General features: G+C 37.3%; 1 protein-coding gene across 10 annotated transcripts in view; it reads right to left on the reverse strand.

The window, feature by feature from the left end:
- Positions 1 to 24,096, reverse strand: part of LOC106090515 (formin-J) — a 327,305-nt gene that overhangs the window by 302,310 nt on the left and 899 nt on the right. For 8 of the 10 annotated variants that reach the window (XM_059366829.1, XM_059366828.1, XM_059366826.1 and 5 more), the window contains exon 1: positions 2,295 to 2,677. The exons of the other annotated variants lie outside the window; for them this stretch is intronic. The gene's annotated coding sequence lies outside the window, so the exon portion shown is untranslated. Of the gene's footprint in view, positions 1 to 2,294; positions 2,678 to 24,096 lie in introns of those variants that run through there. 10 annotated transcript variants of the gene reach the window in all.

Genomic DNA, 24,096 nt, shown 5'->3' on the forward strand with positions numbered 1-24,096 from the left:
GTCATGTAACAGACAGTTTTTGCTTGTTTTTCCTAGTCTAAACTTATTAAAAAAGGTCATAGGATAGCAAATAAACCTTTTCCATAAAAATTTTTTTTTTAGAGTTTTTCTATGCCAATTTTTTTCAATTATTTTATTTGTAGAACTTTGGAAACAACCTTCAGATGTAGAATTCCATTGACATTATTCAGCTTACCTATGAAGGAATACTGACATGAAGCTAGGCGCTTGAAATTTTGCGGAAATACTTTTTGATAGCGTAGATCGGTTGGGATTGTAAATGGACCATATCGGTTAGTGATTGATATAGCTGCCATATTAACCGATTTCGGATCATGACTTCTTGAGCCTCTAGAGGCCACAATTATTGAAATTTTGCACGAGGTGTGCCAACAGCTGTGCCAAGTATGGTCCAAATTGGCCAATTACCTGATATAGCTGCCATATAAACCTATCTTCAGATTTGACTTTTTGAGCCTCTAAAAAACGCAATTACCACCCGATTTGGCTGAAATTTTGCACGTAAAGTTTTTTTTATTGATTCCAACAACCGTGCTAAGTTTGGACCAAATTGGTTCATAATCTAATATAGCTCTCATATAAACCGATTTATCGATTTGATTTCTCGAGCCTCTATAAGTTGCAATTATCCGATTTGGATGAAACTAAAGGTGGTAGTTTTTATACCCTCCAACATGAGATGGGGCGTATACTTATTAGAGAACCCAGCCCAGTTCTTAAAATTCAATTTTGTAAAATGCAAATTTTGCCCATGAACATTCCACTTAGGAACAGGGGCAAACTTCTAACATCAATAAGTGCAGTCCGATTCAAGCTTAAGCTCAATGATAAGGGCCCTCCTTTTTATCCGAACGGGCCCGCCGAGTCCGAACGGCGTGCCACAGTGCGACGCCTCTATGGAGAGAAGTTTTACATGACATATTACCTCACAAATGTTATGAGGGGAAAACCACCGCTGAAAATTTTTTCTGTCTGATGGTCTCACCACGATTCGAACCCAGGTGTTCAGCGTCATAGGTGGACATGCTCACCTCCGCGCTACGGTGACCTCTTAAAATTTTTGGGTGCTAAAACTTTTCTGGGGTGTGCTTTGCCCACCGTCCAAAGATCTTTCTACGCTAATTCTTGATCGTCTTGACATTCTTAGTCGATATTGCCCTGTTCATCTGTCTGCCCGTCTGTCGAAAGAATGCTAGCTTTCAAAAGAATGAAGCTAGGCACTTGACATTTTGCACGAATACTTCCTATTAGTATAGGTCCATAACCTGATATAACTCCCATATAAACCGATCTCCCGATTTTATTTCCTGAGCGCCTATAGGGCGTTATTCTTATCCTATTGGTCCATAGCTCCAATGACATGTCAATTTTTATCCATTATCCTTTGTTTGGCCATTCAAAAGTGCGTTCCTGGTGGAGGGTGTATAAGACTCGGCTGGGCCGAACTTAGTATGCTTTTATTTGTTTTGAACATAATTTTTGTGTTCTTAATTTTTCATTAATTTTATAACATGAAATAATACTTAATGCGCATATTTATAACAAAGTTTTCTTTTTTCAAGTGCATTTAAGCTATTATTATTTCCTTTTGCAAAGATTTACAAACAATCGTATATATTTTCCATAACTTCGAAATATGCCTCCAAAATGTATATCCAATACTCTTTATATCATTTCAGTGTATTTAATTTGAAGTAAATTTTTTAAATTCAATCCCTAAATAAAGGTGAAATATGCATCAAACTTTCAATCACTAACATATTTCTTCGAGTGTATTCACACAAAGTTTCTTCTTTTTATTATTAAAACAATTAAAATCTTCACTTTATGCGAATGTTGATTATTCCAAAGGCTTCATTCAAAACACGTCCATTTACACAATCTTCAGCTGTTTCTTATGTTTCAAAGGGCAATTAAAGCTCCTCACATTTATAATGGTTTTGGCTTTATAAAACTTCACTTCTCACTGTAGTTATAAACAATAAAAATTTCACTTAATTAATTTGCGTTTTAAACTCCACATTGTTTTTGTTTTTTTTTTAATATGTTTTAACACAAAATTCTAAAGAAACAATTAAAAGTGATTTAGTATCTACCACCATCCAACTTCATTTTAGATGTGGTAGATTTAAAGAGCTGACAAACAAAACACGCGGTTCAATTGTTGAATTGTCAAAACTCGCACAAACACGGCTGAATAAAATCCCAACTCTAAACTCATACACCGTTCACAATTATTTCCGTGGCAGTTGGCCAATCACTATGACATTTACCTTAAGTTTCAGAACAATTAGGTAAAACACACTGTTGTTGTTTTGTCGATTTGGTTAGTTAAACAACCCCAAAAATACCGGAGAGCATAAAATTCGTGGCTTTCAAATTATTCCAGTTAACCACCACTTTTTGTTTTTTTTTAACAAAGCAAAATTTCATGACACGTTTTATTTTCGAATATATTTTTTAATAATACGAATTTTAGAAAAACAATAAAACAGCAAAAAAAAATTGCCAACTAATCATTTAAGTTAATTTTTTCGATGGTTTTTTCTTTTTTAAATTTTGCGCTTTACTAAAATTATTCTTTAAAAAAACAAATTGTCGGCGTTTTTCTTGATTCGTTCAACTCTAATGACAACCAACCGGTTCAAGTTCTCGTCAATAACTAAACAGCCCAAACTAAACAACACAGTCATCGTGGTGGCTGTTGGTGGTTCATCGGTTCTGCAATGTATCTGTCAGATACTTTTCATTGTTGTTGGCTGAATGGCTTACCGACCAGCTGTCTGTGTGCGTTTGTTTACGTTTTCCTCTGTGTGCGCCAATGTTTTGTTGGTGTTCATTGTACGAAATGAACTCCTAACTGGCATGCGGCATTTTAACTCTAATTGGGATTTTTGTTTTTGTTTTTCCACAACATTCATTCGCCACTTCTTTGACACGATGACAATGGGGCAGATGTTCATTCTCTCTCTCTCTCTCTCTCTCTCTATCTGGCTGTGTATAGGTAAACACAAGTTCATTTGTTCTCTCGAACAGTGATTTTTGATTAATCTTTCAGATTTTTATTCTACTATTTTTTTTGTTGTTTTGTTTTGAATCTATGAAGTCATAAAATTGGGATTTAAATTTTTAAATAGACCTTTTTCTCATTTGATCATTTATCTTGTGAACTGTAACATTTAAATCAAAACTAAAATTAACTCACACCTCGTTAAATCAATGTTACAGAGTATTGCACAGTGGTTTGAATTCCAATTAATTGGACATTCTTAGAGTGAACATCGACGGTCAATCGAAATTTCTCCAGTTCCAGCAGATGTTCATCTATAGCGGTGCCTGCTTTTACCAAATATCCTCTGATAAAATCATCTGACTATAGTTTGTTTCTAAAGTCGTAATCTAGCCGTTTGTTGTCAAAGTCGTCATCTACGACAAATTCGAAGAAGTTTTATGCAAGAAAAAAATGCCAGCTTCCAGTTTTCAATGAAAATCTATGAAAATCGTTTGTTGCTAAATAGAAACAAGAAACAGCGTGCTAAGTTAGTTGAAGAACATAATTTTATTCTACATACCAAACATCTGTCAAACTAGCATAAAATAAAGCTACTAGGAACCGAACAAGGATGATCGAGAATCCGCTTTACATGGGAGCTATATCAGGTCATAGACCGATTTGGACCGTACTTGGCACACTTGTTGGTCATAACAGAATAACGCATGCAAAATTTCAGCCAAATCGGACAAAATTTGAGGCTTGTGAACTCAAGAAATCAAATTGGGAGATCGGTTTATATGGGTGCTATATCAGGTTATTAACCGATTTGAACCGTACTTGGCGGAACCGTACGGATATAAATTGCGGCTTCCAGGAGCTTAAGAAATGAAATTGGGAGATTGGTTCATATGGCAGCTATATCTAAATCTGAACCAATACCGGGAATTGCAAGTGGGCACATTTGCAATTCTCAACGACCTATATCAATAGGTCTTAGACAAATATTTCGAGGTGTTACAAACGGAATGACTTGATTAGTATACCCCATCCAATGGTGGGGGCTATAAAAAAGCGATTTTGGTAAAAAAAAATCGTCAAAATTACACCAAATCGTTACGTCTGACAGCCCTGGTCTTAAAGCTGTTTATACCCTGTGTTATGAGATACAACAACTCTAGCACAGTCTCCGCAGCCCCTGCTTGGTCATAGAGAGAGAGAAAGAGAAAGTGAGAGAGAGAGAAAGCGCATTGTACCTCATGGCAGCAGTCGAAGCAATTCGACTTGTCAAAATACCAAGCGACACTGAGTGTATTAAATTCAGTCAAAAGCTCGAGAGATTTTCAATAGCTTCGATAACCTGTCTGTTGTAAGAACTTACTAGCTCCTTAAAATAGCTACCTTCATCTCTTGATTACTGACAAATCTTTATCGGTCGAGCTATACCCCCATCGAAAGATGGGGGTATACTCATTTTGTCATTCCGTTTGCAACACATCGAAATATCCATTTCCGATCCCGTAAACTTTATATATTCTCGATCGTCGTAAAAATCTAGGACCATCTAGCCATGTCCGTCCGTCTGTTTGTCTGTGTGTTGAAATTACGCTATATGCTTTAAAAATGAACATTATTAGCCGAAACTTTGCACAGATTTATTTTCCGCTAATTTATTTTCATATTTTATTTTTTCTATGCTAGGCTTGAAGGGTTCTCTTATGATCACTAGGAAATTTCATAGATATCGGTTCAGATTTAGATATAATTCCCATGTATATGTGTCACCCGATTTTCGCAACATTTGAAAATGTTTCCAAATATTTCAATAATTTTTTTTGAACTAAATTTCAATGAATTTTTTTAAACAAAATTTCAATGAATTTTTTAAAAAAAATTTCAATGAATTTTTTAAACAAAATTTTAGTGCCATTTTTTTAAGAATTTTTCAATAAACTTTTTCTTAAAGACAAATTTTTCATAAAATATTTTCCAAGCACAAAATTTAACGTTCATTTTTATGATAATATTTCTAGGGAATTTTTAAAGGCAAAATATTATTGATATTTTTCTAAACACAAAATTTCAATTACATTTTTTACTAAAGACAAAATTTTAATGACATATTTTCCTTAACACAAAATTCTAATAAAATTTCTTTTTAAGAGAAAAATTTAACAATTTTTGCTAAAGACAAAATTTTAATGGAATTTTTTTAAGACAAAATTTAGAAAAAAAATTCTTTTTTTTACATTTTAATAAAATTTTTGAGAAAAAGTTGATGAAAGTTTCTTTGAAGACAACACACCAATAACATTTTCTATAAAAATAATATTTCGATAAAAGTTTCTTAAAGAAAAATTTTCCTTAAATTTTGTGTTTTATTTTTTAATTTTGCTGTTTTTCCATACAAGCTCGGTGTCTTTCTGTTTTTATATCCACCACCATAGGAAGGGGGCATACTAATCTAGTCATTCTGTTTGTAACACTTCGAAATATTCGTCTAATACCCCATAAAGTATATATTTTTGCGATCGTCTCGACGTTTTGAGTCCGCCGGTCCGTCTGTCGAAATCACAATAGCGGTCGAACGCGTAAAGCTGGCCGCTTGAAAATTTGCACAGATACTTAGTTTTGATGTAGGTCGTTGGAGATTGGCAATGGGCCATATCGATTTAGATTTAGATGTAGCTCCCATATAAACCGATCTCCCTATTTGACTTCTTGAGCCCCTGGAAGCCGAAATGTTTGTCCGATTTGGCTGAAATTTTGCACGTAGTGTTCTTTAATGAGTCTAAGTCGGTCTATAACCTGATATAGCTCCTATATAAACCGATCTCCCGTTTTGATTTCTTGAGCCCATAGCTGCCGTTGTCCAATTTGACTGAAATTTTGCATGCTTTGTTCTATTACGTATTTCTACAACTGTGCCAAGGAAGGTCCGAATCGGTCCACAACCTGATACAGCTCCCATATGAATCGGTCTCCCGATTTGATTTTTTGAGCCCTTACAAGCCGCAATTTTTATCCGATTTGACTGAAATTTTGAATGTAATGCTTTGTTATTATTTCAAACTACTGTGCCAAGTACGGTCCAAATCGGTCTATAACCTAATTTTACATGCGATGTTCTGTTACGACTTCCCACAACTGTGCCACATATGGTCCAAATCTGTCTATAACCTGATATAGCTCTCATGTAAACCAGTCTCTTGATCATCATTGTTCGGTTCCTAGAAACTTTAATTTTTGCTGGTTTGACAGAGGTTTAGTATGTATATTAAAATTATGCCCTTCAGCTTATTTTGTATAAATTTGTAGCAAAATCCATGGTGGTGGGTTCCCAAGATTCGGCCCGTACGAACTTAGCACGCTTTTACTTGTTTTTTTTTTTTAATTTTTTATCAGTACTTTATTGGAATGCATTTTCCAGATACGATATATTCAAAAGAAAAACTAAACATGATTTTTATATACGAAATATCGGTAAATAATTTAAATAAGCTTCAATTAAAAAACATCAAAATTCAACACAACATTTAACAACAATTAATTTTTTTATTCTAAAAATGTTTAGAATTTAATGCTTTTTTGTTGAAACATATTTTACATCTATTTTCGACTCCGGGCAAAATTTCTCGACTCCGACTCCGCAGCTCTGGTTGAGGCAACAAATCTGTTATTTGTATGTAGAGGGCGCAGTTACTATCCGATTTGGATGAAATTATAAACTTGAAACAGTTCTGACAAAGAAGTTCCATATCGGTCGAAAACTTGATATAGATCCTTTATGTTTGAAAAATTCGATTCGGACCGGCTGAACTTAACGCACTTTTACTTGTGTACACACAAAAAAATCATTCATTGATTTTTCGACAAGTAAACTTCTCTTACGGAAAACCTTGTGACTTTATATACCCCACACCACTACTGTAGTACAGGGTATTATAACTTAGTGAATTTGTTTGTAACACCCAAACGAAAGAGAGATAGACCCATTGATAAATATACCGATCGACTCAGAATCAGTTTCTGATCCGATTTAGCTATGTCTGTCTGTCCATCTGTCTGTTTGTCTGCCGTTCTGTCTGTCTGTCCGTCTGTCCATGTTAATTTGTGTACAAAGTACAGGTCGCAGTTTTCGGCCTAGAGATAAAGCCTATTCAAATTGGAAAAAATCGGTTCAGATTTGGATATAGCTCCCATATATATGTTCGTCCGATTTTCAGTAACAATTCAATAAAATGGTCATTTGTTAACCGATTCTTTCGAAATTTTGGAGGAAGGATTTTATGACTCTCGACATTACGACATGAACTTCATGGAAATCGGTTCAGATTTATATATAGCTCTCATATATATATATATATCGCCCGATTTTTACTCCTAGAGCCACTGCAAGCGCATTTATTGACTAAACTTCCCAAAACTTCGTACAACACTTTCCTCGACGAATATATGTATATCGACAGATTTTCACCCCAAGAGCTACTGCAAGCGCATTTTTTGACCAATCTTGCCAACATTTTGCACAACGCTTTCCTCGACGACTACCACATTATCTGAGAAGTTTGCTCAAAATCGGTGCAGAATTAGATATAGCTCCTATATATATATGTTCGTCAGATTTTAGGCAATTTGGAATAATGTTGTCATTTGTCAACCGTAGTTATTACAGTTTGAACATATTAGCTCGCCGAGGTCCATCAAAATTGGTTCAGAATTGGATATAGATCCCACATTGAACTTAAAGGGTAGATGTAGGGTACTATACAGTCGGCACCGCCCGACTTTTGTCTTTCCTTCCTGGTTTTGTGGTAAATTTGCAAGATTTTGTAACGAATACAAAAGATGGGCCTTTTTTAATGGCGTAGAATGTTGTCAAACAATCCATGCACCGTAGAAATTTTTGTTGCCTCCAGCCAAGAGACATAAGATACAAACAAACCGAGTAAATCGTCATTTCCTTATCATTTCTCTAAACGAAGCCAAAAATTTAGTACAGAGCATACAGCACTCAACCAAGGATTGGTAGCTATGAAACAGCTAAAAATTCAACTAATGCATACCTTCCGCAATGTATTGGGTTGTCCAAAAAGTAATTGCGGATTTTAAAAAAAAAGTAAATGCATTTTTAATAAAACTTAGAATGAACTTTAATCAAATATACTTTTTTTACACTTTTCTTCTAAAGCAAGCTAAAAGTAACAGCTGATAACTGACAGAAGAAAGAATGGAATTACAGAGTCACAAGCTGTGAAAAAATTTCTCAACGCCGACTATATGAAAAATCCGCAATTACTTTTTGGGCAACCCAATATATTCCACGGATGCTTTTAAACTTGGCAAATTCAATGCTATTCAACTTCCCATTTATTTTGTTGGGATAGGTATTCAAAGGCATTTTATCAAAAAACATTTGGCCGCGCCGAATCTTGGGAACCCACCACCATGGATTCTGCTAAAATATGGGAGCTATATCTAGTTATAGACCGAATTGGACCGTACTTGAGCAGTTGTTGAGATTCATAACAGATCACTATATGCAAAATTGCAGCCAAATCGGATAAAAATTGAGGCTAGTAAGGGCTCAAAAATTAAATCGGGAGATCGGTTTCGACCAATTTGAATCATACTTGGCACAGTTGTTGAAAGTCGTAACAAAACACTATGGGCAAAATTTCTGCCAAATTGGACAAAAATAGTGGCTTCCAGGGGTTCAAGAAATCAAATCGGGAGATGGGTTTATATGGGAGCTATATCCAAATCTGAACCAATATGGCCCATTTGCAATCCCCAACGACCTAAATGAATATAAAGTATCTGTGCAAAAGTTGAAGCGGCTAGCTCTACGCTAGTTCGAATCAGAATATCGAGACGATCAAGAATGTATATACTTTATGGGGCCCTAGATCAATATTTCGAGGTGTTACAAACGGCATGACTACATTAGTATACCCCCATCCTATGGTTGTGGGTATAAATACTATTTTTTTAAAGAATTTTCTGGTTTCGACGGATAGGAATCAGTTTTTTTATAGCCTTTTCCAGCAATATTTCGGAAACACTGTGCTACTTCCTGTTGTTTTTTTCCTATTCTTGCATTCTCTCACACCTTGCGGAAATGAATATGCTGCCGACACTTATTTGACAGTTGTCATGCAAGGCTCATAAATCAAAAAAATTTTTCTCTTTCGGTTATTCTCTTCTTTGGGCTTAACGCACCCCAAGGTCCTGCAACGGATTTCCATTCAAATAGAAAAATGCCATAGTTCTCGTTGTTGTGGTTGATTACGTTTATTAGATTATGAAGGTTTTTTTTATTCGATTTACTTGCTCGTAAGGCCACCACTTGTCTTTAGCGGATGTTCAAACGTTAAACAATTTGAAAAGCCATAGAAGAAGAAAAGGAAGTCATAATCGGTTGCAATGCGCTTGCGTAGCAATGGGTATTTGGCGCTTAAGATGGAGATGTGAAAGGGGATGGGGCCACCACCTAAATGCATTCGAAGAAATGCAATCAAACCAAATTCTATTTTTACGACCGACTTGGAAAATCGCCTGAAATGAATTACCAACGCTGTTGTAAGGTGTTTGTTTGGTCGGTGTTTTTATTATTGGCCATTTCGAAAAAAAAGTGTTTTCAAACATATGTATGTACAGGGTGGCTGATGAATATTGCTACAATGATGAATATTGCTACATTTTTTTTTCGGTGTATGGAATACATTTTTCTTTTATTCATGTTAAATTAAATTATTAAATTAATTATTAAATTATTATTAATTAAATTAATTAATTAATTAATTAAATTAATTATTAAATTATTATTATTAAATAGAAAAAAAGTTATTACATTTTTTTTTGGTAGCGGCTTTCATCAGCCACCCTGTATATTACCGTCACAGTTTTTTATGTTTGGTTTTAACCAAGAAGTCGGTTTATTGCTACTTCATATAGTTTATTTTTTTCTGTTTCTTCATTCAGTTTGGCGCTAGTCTTTGTTGTTATGTTTTTTTGGTTTCGATCATTTAATGAACTACACACACGCAACTGGCGGCACAAATGCTCATAAAATTGTTTTAATTATCGAGTTGTAATCAGACTTTCTTTCTTCCTTAAGTCAATAGTAACAATAATTTAAACCAATGTCTCTGGCTGAAAAGTTTTATTGAACATAAAACTCAAAAGGTTTCCAGTCACCATAGCCACTTATTACAGAGAAACAGATGCTCCGATGGGCGTGCGTTAAGCAAATGATTTTCAAAACAACGGTTGTGGTAAAAATTCAAACAAATGGTTATAGACAACCTCACTCGGCACATCGTTCATTAAGTCATTTAACCTCATAATTGTGACAAATCTGTTATGAATGCTCGCTGATTTTTAAACAGTATTCCCGTAAAGTTTTGACGGTTTTCCTTCGATGCACCGTATTACAGAAAACCGCTTTGTTTGGTTAATGCTAGGGCTAGATAAAACAAGTAAAAGCGTGCTAAGTTCGGCCGGGCCGAATCTTATATACCCTCCACCATGGATCGCATTTGTCAAGTTCTTTGCATGACTTTTTCAAATATACATGAGCGATATCAAGTTATTGACCAATATGGACCAATTTCAGGCAAATCGAGTAATAATTGCGCCCTTCAAAGTCTTAGACACTCAAATTGGGAGATTGGGTTTATATGGCAGCTATATCAGGTTATCAACCGATTCCGACCATATTTTGAACATTTGTTGAAACTCATACCAAAATAACATATGCAAAATTTCAACCAAATTTGATAAGAATTACGCCCTCTAGAAGAAGAAAATTTCTGCCAAATCGTATACGAATTACGCTCTCTAGAAGCTTAAGAAGTCTAATCCGGAAATCGATTTATATGTCAGCTATATCAGGTTATGAACCGATTTGGACCATACCTGGCACTATTGTTGGAAGTCATAAGAAAACACCTCATGCAAAATTTCAGCCAAATCGGATAAGAATCGCGCCCTCTAGAAGCTCAAGAAGTCAAGACCCAAGATCGAGAAACACAAGAAGTCAAGACCCAAGATTCTAATCGGGAGATCGGTTTTTATGGCAGCTATATCAGGTTATGAACCGATTTGGACCATACATGGCACAATTGTTGGAAGCCATAAGGAAACACCCCATGCTAAATTTCGGATGAGAATTGCGCCCTCTAGAAGCTCAAGAAGTCAAGGCCCAGGATGGGTTTATATGGCTGTTATATCAAAACATGGACCGATTTGGTTCATTTAAAATTGCAACCGACCTACACTAATAAGAAGTATTTGTATAAAATTTCAAGTGCCAAGCTTTACTCCTTCGAAAGTAAGCGTGCTTTCGACAGACAGACGGACGGGCAGACGAACAGACGGACGGATGGGCAGACGAACGGACATGTCTAGATCAACTTAAAATGTCATGACGAAATATGCGTCTAAGACTCCATATCTTAGACGCATATTTCGAGGTGTTACAAATAGAATGACTAGATTAGTATACCCCCATCTTATGATGGATGGTATAAAAAGCATGCCACATATGCAATATGCGTAATGTTCAAAATTTTATCAAAATCGTTTCAGATTTAGATATAGCTTCCATATATATCTTTCATCCGATATGGCCTTTTAAGGCTGTAGAAGCCACAATTTTGGTCTGATCTTTACAAAATTTGGTAAGAGATGTTTAATCCAACGTCCTCATATGTGTGCAAATTTCGTCAAAATCGGTCCAGATTTAGATATAGCTCCCATCTATAACTTTCATCCGATATGGAATTTTATGGCTATAGCAGCCACAATTTTGGTCGGATCTTTACAAAATGTTGCACAAAGTGTTTTCTATAAATTTTCAATATGACTACAAAATTTCGTAAAAAACGGTGCAAATTTAGATAAAGCACCCATATATATCTTTCATCCGATATGGAATTTTATGGCTATAGCAGCCACAATTTTGGTCCGTTCTTTACCAAATTTGGAAAGAGAAGCTCTATTTGACGCCTGCATATGTGTGCAAAATTTTATCACATTAGGACTCGGCTATAAAAAATGTCCCTATCATTGTTTAAAGTTTAAACTTGAATCGGACTGCACTCATTGATATGTTAGAAGTTTGCCGCTGTTCCGTTCCTGGTGTTTTTAAAAATTAGGTTAATGAGAAGTGCTCTTTAGGGGAGGGATGACACCTCAGATATTTCGACTCAAATATGGATATCAAGTTCATGCTGCACTTCCAAATCCCTTTAATTTGAGCTCCCTATTGCCATGGCCGGTAAACATGAATTGCTTGGAGGGAGTTTTGGGGCTTAGGCGGCCTCCGGCACTTTGCACTGAAAATAGATATCAAATTCGTTCTGTATTCCATCCATCCACCCGATGTATGAAAATTTTAAGAAAGTCAGTTCTGCGAAATATCATATAGTCATAATGGATCTAATGGCTTTTTTGAGGGATGGCGTGACCCCCCTATACTTCGATCTAATTTTGTATGTCAGATTCGAAATCTACTCCCAAATACCTTTCATTTGAGCCTCATAATCGAAATGAACGTCCAATATGTCCGTTTGGGGGAGTTTTGGTGTTGGGGCGGCCTGAGAGGTACTTAGACTCAAATTTTAATACCATATTTGTATTCTACTCTCCAATACCTTTCATTTGATACCTATATTGTCCCGACCGGTCCACTTTTGATTTTGGGTTGTGTTTTTGGCATGAGGGGGAGGGTCCGTCCCCCTTCCAATAGTCAATGTTTCCTTCCAGATCAACTTACACAATATGCAAAATTTCGAGAAAATCGGTTCAACCGTTTTTCAAACAATCCGAGTTCCATATATCCGTGATTGGCTAATGTGCCCATTTTGGGCGTTTTTGTGAGGGTGGGGTGACCCCCTATACTTCGACATGAATTTTTATGCCAGATTCGTTATCTACTCCCGCATTTTTTTCATTTGATACCGATATTGTCCTTATCGGTCCACTTTTGATTTTGGGTGGTGTTTTTGGGGTAATGGTGAAGGGTCCGCCCCATCCGTTATCAATAAATTATAAAGCCTATTCCTACTTCCTGACCATATTCGTAATCTACTCACGAATACCTTTCATTTGAGTCCCATTTTGTCATGATCCTCAAATAAACCTATTTTAAGAGGTTTTGGGGTTGGGGCGGCCCCCTAGGTACTTGGACCCAACTTTTATTATGAAATTCGTACTCTACTCTTGAATACCTTTCATTTCTTAAAAGCAAAAAAAAAGAAACAAATATGAACAATGGTAAAAAGACAAATTGGGCTTATGGAATTGCCTTAAAAACGAAACCTTTAGTCGAAGTTATATGCTGAACCACAGCATATAACCAACCAATTGTTTCTTTGCCATCTCCATTATTACTATATTCAACCTTCTTACTCCTCATTGCAACTCACAATTTATTAAAATTTGTTCAAGTCATCATTCCAATAAGATCTTTCGTTTTCTTTACAGGTAATTTTATGTGGGAAAATTTATGCTGGAAATTCAAAGACCAAATACTAAAATTCAGGTAAAAGTCAAACGAATTTAATCGATTTTTATTTGTTAATCCGCAAATGTTGTTAAATATTTTGCCACACAAGGCAGGCAGAAAAAGACAAAGGTGATCGGGAAAATACGGAACTTGTTGTGTTTTCCCATTTACTTAGGATAGAAAATTAAAAGACAGGAGCCATATACAATTCTATCCTTTAGTAATATTTCAAAAGAGCACACAGTGGCATAGAACAGGAGGATATTCAATGCTCAAATCATTTTGGAAGGCAAAACAAAAAAAAACAAATTTTGCCCATGAACATTCCACTAAGGAACAGAGGCAAACTTCTCACATATCATTGAGTGCAGTCCGAATCAAATTTAAGCTGAATGATAAGGGGCCTCCTTTTTATAGCCGAGTCCGAACGACGTGCCGCAGTGCGTCACCTCTTTGGAGGGAAGTTTTACATGGCATAGTACCTCACAAATGTAGCCAGCATTAGAAGGGGAAAACCACCGCTGAAAATTTTTTCCTGATGGTCTCCCCAGGATTCGAACCCAGGCGTTCAGCGTTAAAGGCGGACATGCTAACCTCTGCGCTACGGTGGTCTCCATTTTGGGAGTGAGAGCAGAGACAACGGAGGACATGTTGAGGCTTTTGATGAAAACCCATTTTCCACAGGATACGAAGGGACTCACAGAGACACCGGAATCTTGGAATAATGACGTTGATTGAAAGATTATAATCACGGAATTTATGGTGAAGGAATCCTTGTGGAGCTTCAAACCACTTAAGTCATCCGGACCTGATGGAATATTTCCGGTGTTTTTACTGAAGGAGGCAGACAATCTGGCGCTTCGTCTGGCCAAAATTTTCACAGCGTGCCTAGGACTTTCATATACTTCGAAAGCCTGGCAGGAGGCAAGGCTGGTGTTTATACCCAAACCCGGCAAGGCAAGTTATGCGACACCTAAGGCCTACAGACCCATAAGCCTTACATCCTTTCTACTCATAACCATGGAACGTATTGTGGACACAATGATAAAGAGTATGACATCCAGCGAACTCCTTAAATACAAACAGCATGCCTATGTCAAGGGAAGGTTGGTGGAGACTGCCCTGCACGAGGTTGTGCATAAAATAGAAAAATCCTTCGATGCCAAAACGTACAAACTGCATTGACATCGAGGCGGCTTTTAACAATGTGCGGAGCGAAACGCCGATCCAATCCTTAGACCAGTAACGGGTGGACCCGGTTCTTAGATACTGAATAAACCATATACTATGGAACAGGTGGATAAATTGTGTGTCTCATGGCATAAATATAAGTGAGAAAGTGGCACAATGCACGCCACAGCGGGGCATTTTATCGCCACTCCAATGGGTGATCACCATAAATGACCTATTACGGATGCTGACTGAGGAGGGATTTGAACCCGTTTTAAACGATGTTAAAATACTTCTAAGGGGTAAGGATCCGAACAAGCTATGCAGAAGGGCCGAAAGGGTCTTGCATATGGCATATGACTGGGCTAGACCCAGAGGTCTCGAAGGTGGGCCAATTTAACGCACCACGTTTCCTCAATGAGACGATTTCGATATCTGACAAGGTCAAATACTTAGGTGTGAGCTTGGACAGGAAACTGAATTGGAAGTGTCACATTCAGGAGGGTACTGAGAAGGCTCATGGATGTTGGGCACTATGTAGACGGTCCGTAGGCTCGAAATGGGGCCTGAATCCGAGGATAGTCCACTGGCTCTACAGGAGCGTGAGAAGACCAATACTTACTTACGCCTCAGTAGTTTGGTGGACTGCTATGGAGAAAATAGTGCAACATAAGGACCATACAACAGGTTCAGGTAACACGTTGTCTTGGCATAGGCAGAGCAATGAGGATCACGCCCACTAGGGCACTGGAGACTATTCTAGATATCCGACCCATTGACATACAGATTAAGTGTGAGGCAGCGTACCTGCGTAGTGTAATTATTACTTGGAATTTATCCAACTTTGTGGAATAACTTCTGTTCTTCTTATTTGGAGCAGTTGATGATCTGTGATAAAACTAGGATACCATACCGCTTAGGTTGTGGGCATTGAGCCTTCTTTTTTGTTTTTTTTCCCAGATTTTATAAGACAGTTTATGGTGATCGTTGACTTAACACTGCCCACTTAAGACAATGATAATATTCCTTAGAAGAGTTGGTGTGGTGGGCAAAGGTAGTAGAGTACTTCGATGGTCGCGGTATGTCAACAAGTGATAAGAGCAGTAGGGGTATTGTGACGGCAGTGATGTAAAAACGACCATCGGTAAATGTGAAAATAATCGAAGTCAACGGTTGGGGTTATGTATCACGTACGGTAAACACATAAGGGGCATAATTTTATTTTACATACTTCTGGGAACCGATGATCGAGAGACCGGCTTACATGGAAGCTATATCAGGTTATGGACCAATTTAGGCGGTATTCGGTACAGTTTTTAGAAGCCATATTAGTTGTTGGAGGCCATATTATTACTACATGCAAAATTTCAGCCAAATCGGACAAAAATTGCGGCTTGTAACAGCTCAAGAAATCAAATTTGCAGATCGGTTTTTATCGGGGCTATATCAGGTAAAAGACCGATTCAGACCGATTTGGCACAGTTGTTGGAAGTCGAACCCTACGTGCAAAATTTCAGCCAAATCGTACAAAAATTACTATTTCCGAGGGCTTAAGACGTCAAATCGTGAGATTGGTTAATATGGAAGCTATATCAGATTATGGACCGAATTGGACCGTGCTTAGCACATTTATTGGAAGTCATAACAGAACACTACATGGAAACTTTCAACCAAATCGTACAAAACTTGCGGCTTCGAGGGGCTCAAGAAGTCATATCGGAAGATCGGTTTATAAGATCGGCTACATCTAAATCAGGTAAAAGACCGATTCGGACCTTACTTGGCACAGTTTTTGGAAGTCGTAATAGAACCCTACGTGCAAAATTTCAGCCAAATCGGACAAAAATTGCGACTTAAGGGGCTTAAGAAGTCAAATCGGTAGATTGGTTAATATGGGAGCTATATCAGATTATGGACCGATTTGGACCGTGCTTAGCACATTTATTGGAAGTTATAACAGAACACCACATGGAAACTTTCAACCAAATCGTACAAAAATTGCGGCTTCGAGGGGCTCAAAAAGTCATATCGGAAGATCGGTTTATAAGATCGGCTACATCTAAATCTGAACCGATATGAACCATTTGCAATCTCCAACGACCCACATAAATACTAAGTATCAGTGCAAAATATCAAGCGGCTAGCTGTATGCGCTCGACCGCTATCGTGATTTCAACGGACGGATATGGCTGGATGGACTCAGGATTTCGAGACGATCCAGAATATTGATCATGGTGTCCCAGATTAATATTTCGAGGTGTTACAAATGTAATGACTAGATAAGTATACCCCCTTCTTATGGTGGTGGGTATATTAACCAACATTATCGGCGTGGTTAACAACTAGTGTTCCATTGAAAAAAAAATATTTCCTACAAATATGTAATGGATCGATTATGGATAGCTGACAACGCAACTAAAATAATGTTTCTACAGAAGACATTTCAAAAAATATCCTGTAGAGGTAAAATTTCAAATAAAATTTCAATAACAGACACAAAATTTGGCTCAGGCCCGGGACCCTCTGAGCGAAAATATCACAGATTTTTTTTAAAAAGATATCTAAAGACAAAACTAAAATTTTGAATAGCAAGATTTTCTTGATAGACCTATGTGTCCCGTTATGATACCAATAGTTGTACTGACCCCCTTCTTACTTCCTTTCAGTGAAGCCTCATCTTCTCACGATCTGGATCCCCCATAGGATTTTCGCCGTCCTACGGACCGTTTCGCTATTCCACAATGTTGCGTGCGCATTCGTCGCCCACTCTCATAACTCGGACTGCGTCGACCCGAAAGGCTTCGGGTTAACCAAGTTTATTCACGGCAGTTCTCTGGCCTTCACCGCCAAATCGTCTGCCCTTTCATTCCTCCTTACTCCGTTATGGCCCGGCACCCAAACGATGCCGATTTTGCTATCCTCAGAGAAGGCGTTAATCTCCTTACACTGCAAGGCTGTTCGTGACCTTACCGTCATGGTTGTTATTGCCCTTATGGCAATTTAACTGTCGATAAAGATGTTCACACTCGACATCCTCGCGTAAGCAACACACCACTTCACGCATTGCGTGATCTCCACCTGCAGGTCCGTATTGTGGTCAGGCAGCCTAAAACAGATCTGAGTCCCTGGGTCCCCTCAAAAACGCCATTAGACCCATTATGAATATATGATACTTGGCTGAACCGATTTTCTTAAAATTTTCATAGATTGTGTACGTTTGTCTGGAAGGAAACTTAGGCTATATAATTTCTAGATATCGGGTGGAGGCGGACCCTCACCCTTACCCCAAAAACACCACCCACATCCGAAAGTCTAGGTGGGGTTTTTCCTCCTAAATATTAGTCAAATGGGTTATTTGACCCATTATGACAATATGGGACCCAAATGAAAGGTATTTAAGAGTAGAAAACGAATTTGATGTCCAATTATGGAGCCAAGTGTTTTGGGGTACGCCCTAAAACACCCCCTAAACTGAACTTCATTTCCGTTGGGAATAAAGAACGAATTTGATATCTATTTTCAGTGCAAAATGCCGGTGGCCGCCCCAGCCCCAAAACACCCTCCAAACGGTTCATATTTACCGGCCATGGCAATATGAGGCTCAAATTAAAGGGATTTGGAAGTACAGCATGAATTTTATAGCCATATTTGGGTCGAACTGTCTGAGGTGCCATCCCTCCCCTAATGAGAACATTACCCCAAGAAAGGACATTACCACCAGGAACTGAAAAGGGGCGAATTCTCACACATAAATGAGTGCTTTCCGATTCAAGTTTAAACTCAATGATAGGGACATTTTTTAATAGCCGAGTCCGAATGGCGTCCCACAGTGTCACACATCTTTGGGGAACATTTTTTAAATGACCATTCATGGCATTATCCCTCACAAATGTCGCCAACATTAAGAGGGATAAACACCGCGTTCAGCGTCATAGGCTACAATAGCACGAATTCGATATCTGCATTCAGGGCAAAGTGTCCCCATCCAAAAAAATTTTGGAGACTTAAAGTAGACGCAGCGGAGCGGGCCCGGTTCGGCTAGTGGTATATAAAAGTACCCATTCATAAATCTCTAAACACACTAGCTGCATCAAATCTCTAAATACACTAACTGCATCCATTTTAAATATATCATTTATGTATTGGGTTGCCCAAAAAGTAATTGCGGATTTTTCATATAGTCGGCGTTGACAAATTTTTTCACAGCTTGTGACTCTGTAATTGCATTCTTTCTTCTGTCATTTATCAGCTGTTACTTTTAGCTTGCTTTAGAAAAAAAGTGTAAAAAAGTATATTTGATTAAAGTTCATTCTAATTTTTATTAAAAAAGCATTTACTTTCTTTTAAAAATCCGCAATTACTTTTTGGGCAACCCAATATATGTATTAAATTAAATATTATTATTGGTTTCCAACTTTAAAAGTTGGATAATCGATAATCGATAATCATGAGAAGCTAAGTGTTTTTATTGAGCTCCGTGAAAAATTAATTAAATATTAAAATAAAGTAGTGTATCGTATTCCGATCTACGAAATTTTTGCGCTGCTGTCATCTGCCTAATAAGCTAATTGCATCTCGTACTTGGATACCACATTTATTTCGTGGTTTTTTGCTCCCGTCGCTCTGCGCTCTTGTTGTTGTTGCTGTGTGTTGCCTAGTTTTCCCGGCATTTCATTTGATTTGTTTTGCCATTGTTCGCCTTTGAATCATGGTTCCTGCACCTGTTAAACATGCTATTCCTAAAAGCTGGAAGTGTCCTGTTTGTGGTAAAATCATCTCTCGTGGTGTTTACAGCATTGGGTGTTCTGGCTGCCCCAATTATTTCCACACTAAGTGCGTCAATATTTCTAGTAATGAAATAAAAACAAACAAGTCGTTGCAGTTCACCTGTAAGAAGTGCATTGGTGATAAAGTCAATTCTGCGCGTTCCAGTTGTGTTGCTAACTCCACCGTTTTTAGGGGTGCATTACCCAATAGCTGTCAATTTGCTAAAGATAGTGCCGGTGATGCGCGTTCCAGTGGTGTCGGTAATTCCAGCGTTTTGGGGACAACATCATTCAATAGCAGTCAATCTAATTCTGTTGACGCCGTGCGTTCTCAGAGTGGTACGCTTGGTCTCCTTACTGGTTTGCAGAGTATACGTGTTGACCCATCTGAGCAAGCAGCAGATGATCGTCTTAGTTGTATTCGTGGGCTTTTTGATGACTTTGTTGAGTCCATGAAACAAAAATTTGATGAGCAGATGCAGAAATGTTTGCAGGATTTTCAAACAATGGTGGATGGTGTTGTTGCTTCCTTTCGAAGTGAGTTTATTGCTTCAATTCAGAAAGTCAAATCGGATGTTCTTGTTTGTCAGCAAAATATTGCCAATGTTGATGCTAGGCTGTGTGAGAGGATACGGCAATTGGAGCAGTTTAATTTGGTTCAGCAAAGACGTCTCAATCGCGCGGATATTCTTATAAGTGGCATGCCGAGATCAATTACAAATCTGCGTGAGCCAGTGATACAGATTGCCCGCTTGTGCGGAGTGCAGGTTGCCCCCAGTGATATTAATCATTGCTGTTATATTTCCGGTGGTAGGATGGTGCTGGTCAAGTTCAATTCCGTTCATACCAGGGATTTGATTATGGCGAACTATTCTAGGCTTAACTCGATCAGACTAAACGATGTAATTGGTGGCGAGGTTGATTCCCGTGTGTATTTAAATGATCATCTTACCGCACCTGCCTCTAACCTTGTTTTTAAATGCCGTAAGCTGCGGTCACAAAAGCGAATATTGAGATACGTCTTAATTAATGGAGATATTCCCAAGGTGTGCCTTACGTTTCTGAATGGTGACGTTAAAACAGTGAGTGCGACTGAATGTGATCAATTATTTGGAAGTGCTGAGTCAAGCAACGCTAATGGAGATGTGGCTAGCACCGTTACCAATGGATCCCGTGCGTACTAGCCTTTTATTTTTATTATTTTGTATTTTTTTTTTTTGTATTAGCAATTCATTTTTCATTGAGCCCTTATAGCGTCATTAGTTATGAATACTTGCAACTTAGGTAATATTACGTGCGATAATTCGTTTTTTCGCTCCTCATTGTGTGCTTATAGTGATAATTTAAGTGTAGGGCATTTTAATTGCCGCAGTTTTAACCTCTCTGAGAGGTCATCTAAAATTAACGAAATAAGAAATGTTGTTGTTGACAGTTTGTTAAGTGTAGTAGGTGTTTCCGAAACTTGGCTAAAACCAAGTATACCGTCTAGTCGATTTGAAATTTCGGGATATTCTTGTTGCAGAAATGATCGTCCATGTGTGAGAGGTGGGGGCGTTGCTTTGTTTGTCTCTAAGTCTATTAAGTACAAAGTTGTTTATAGTGGTAGTCAATATGGGATTGTTGAATGTTTGTTTGTAGAACTTTTACTTGGTTCTAGAAATGTTCTTGTTGGTGTTGTATATCTTCCGCGGGGAAATTTTCGGGCATTTGAAAGTGAAGTTGCTGATGTTTTGGTGAGATACTCTGACGTCATAATTTTAGGAGATTTCAATAATAATCTTTTTGATCTGTCGTCTTCTTATAGTGTGCGCGAAAGTTGTAGGCGGCTTAATGTTTCAATTGTCCACAACTCTATACCTACTCATTTTAGTGATGTACATAATTCTACTTCTTTACTTGACTTTGTTCTTGTAAGTGATCGTAGTTGTGTCTGTGTTTCTAACCAGGTTGTTTGTCCCAGTATATCGGATCATGCGTTTATTTTCGTGTCCCTTAACGTTTCAGTCCTTAATGTTTTGCAGTTCTATGAATATGTTGATTATAATGCTTTGAGTTGTGATGATTTGCAGGAAATTGTTTCGTCTACTGATTTTTCCGCTTTGTATTCCACTAGTGACGTTGATTTTCAATGTAGTAGTTTTAGTAGCTGTCTTGGGTCTATCCATAATGCGTTTCCTATAAAAAAAAAGGGTGATAAGGGCTAGGAGTGAGGATTGGTTTAGCAATCCCCTCATTTCATATCATCTATCGCTTCGAGATTTGGCTTTTAAATCTTTCTTGGAGAATAGATCCAATGTTAAGTGGCGAATTTATTGTAGAGCCAGGAATAAAGCCAAATCTGTTATAAGAAAGGTTAGAAGGGAAGCGAATGTACTGCAGTTTGAGGGCAATAAAAGCACAAAGCAGTTATGGTCGTTGTTAAAATCCAATGGACTTGGCAGTTGCAAGTCGTATGATTGTGATTTGAATGTGGAGGATTTGAATACGACCTTTAATAAAAACCAATTGGACTCCCAAAGTAGTTCTCTCGGGGAGTATGACTATAGTGGTTTTGCTTTTCAACGGGTGGAGTTGTGGGAGTTGGATAAGGCTTTTTCTGCCATTAAGTCCAATGCAGCAGGTGTAGATGGTTTCTCATTAAAATTTCTTAAGAAAGTCTATCCTCTTGTGTCTTGTCATCTGTTACATCTTGTAAATTCTATTTTGTTAACTTCTTATTTTCCGTCCGATTGGAAATTAGCCAAAATAGTGCCCGTTGGGAAAAAACAGTCTTGTCACGCTCTGAAGGAGTTCCGTCCGATTTCTATTTTACCTATTTGTTCTAAGATTGTCGAGCATGTTATTAAATGTCAAATGTCTGGCTATTTGGAAAGTAATCGTTTTATTTGTGATGCCCAGTGTGGATTTAGGCGAGGTAGAAGTACAGCCTCATTGTTATTGGGTTTGACAGATTCTATCCGGTCAAACATGGGTGGAACACGTTTTTGCGTGCTATTGTCTTTAGATTTGGAAAAGGCATTTGACAGAGTGGATTTTGGCCTTCTTCTTAGTAAATTAAAGTCCGTTTATAAGTTTTCGACCAGTGCATGTACATTGTTATGCTCGTATCTTACAGGTAGGAGCCAGTTTGTTTGTGTTGATGGTAAATGTAGCAGTGTTCTTTCTGTAAGAAGCGGTGTTCCTCAGGGTTCAGTATTAGGTCCACTTCTTTTTGTGTTATTTGTCAATGATGTTTTTTCTCGTCTGGATTGTTGGTGCACTCCATTTGCATATGCTGATGACATCCAATTGCTTTTTAAGGGTGATAATCGATTTTTGAATGTTTTTCAGACGAAAATTAATTTTGCGATGGAGTCGTTACGTGAGTGGATGGCGGAGAATAGGTTCAGTGTTAACGCTTCTAAAACTAAAGCCCTTTTTTTATCTTCGGGCTGTCACAATCATGTTAGTGTTAGATATAATAATGTAGATATTGAATTTGTGCAAAGCATTGATTGTCTTGGTGTTCAGCTGGATGACAGGCTTCGGTTTGATCGGCACGTTAGTTCCGTGGTGTCTAAGGTTAACTTTTCTTTAAGAAGCCTGTATACCACGAGTTTATATTTACCGCTCTTTGTGAGGGAGCGTTTGGCGCATGCATTAGTTTTGCCGGCCATTTTATATTGTCTGGAGGTGTACTCAAGTGCGTCGCAAGGGAGCATGCATCGTATTCAGGTCGCTTTTAACAATATGATTCGTTTTGTTTACGGTGTAGGTCGTCGTGTTCATATAACTCCCTATGTGTGTCGTTTTCTCGGTTGTGATTTCCCGTCGTATGTTAATTATCGTTTGCTTTTGTTTCTCTTTAAGTTATTGAAATGTCGGTCTCCAATTTTTCTTGTTAATGAATTTAATTTTTGTCATTCTACCAGAACTAATCAGTTGGTTCTTCCGAGGGTAGATAATTTTTTGAGTAGTACTTTTTTTGTAAGGGTTGCACGTTTGTACAACTCCTTGCCTACGGATTTAAAGAATTTCAGTTTGTCAACAAGATCTTTATCAAATCGTCTTCGTCTACACTTTCAGCGCTTTTAATTTTTGTGTCAAATTGCCAACAACTTTAACGGAATGTTTTTATCGTGCGTATTATTGGTAATTTATTTATTTTTTGATTTTAGTATTACTTATTTTTTTCCATTTTGTTTAAATCTTTTTTTTTGTTAAGTGATATTTTTTAATTATTTTTTTTTCAAGCTCTTTTATTTATAATTCTTGATAATTTGTTTTCAAAGCCAAAAGTATTATTGTGATTTTTTTTTTTTTTTTGTATATTTTGGTTTAAGTATTACTATTTTTATTATGCTTTAATCATTTTTTTTAATTTATTACGTTGATCTTTTTTGAGTAGGATTTTTTTTAATCAGTTGCTGCTTATAATTTTTAGTAATTTGTTTTTTATTTGTTATTTAGTTTTATCTAGATTCAGAAAGTGTTAAATAGGTTAAATATTTTTTTCCATTTTCTAAGTTTTTGAGTTTTTTATTTTTAATTGAGTAGTTTTTTAACTTATGTTAGAAAAAGTACGTCTTATGCATAGTGTGATTATTTATAGGCCTGATGGCTTCGCATTGCATGAAATGAAATAAATAAATAAA

The sequence above is a fragment of the Stomoxys calcitrans genome, chromosome 4, assembly GCF_963082655.1.
Source record: "Stomoxys calcitrans chromosome 4, idStoCalc2.1, whole genome shotgun sequence".
NCBI lineage: Eukaryota > Metazoa > Arthropoda > Insecta > Diptera > Muscidae > Stomoxys > Stomoxys calcitrans.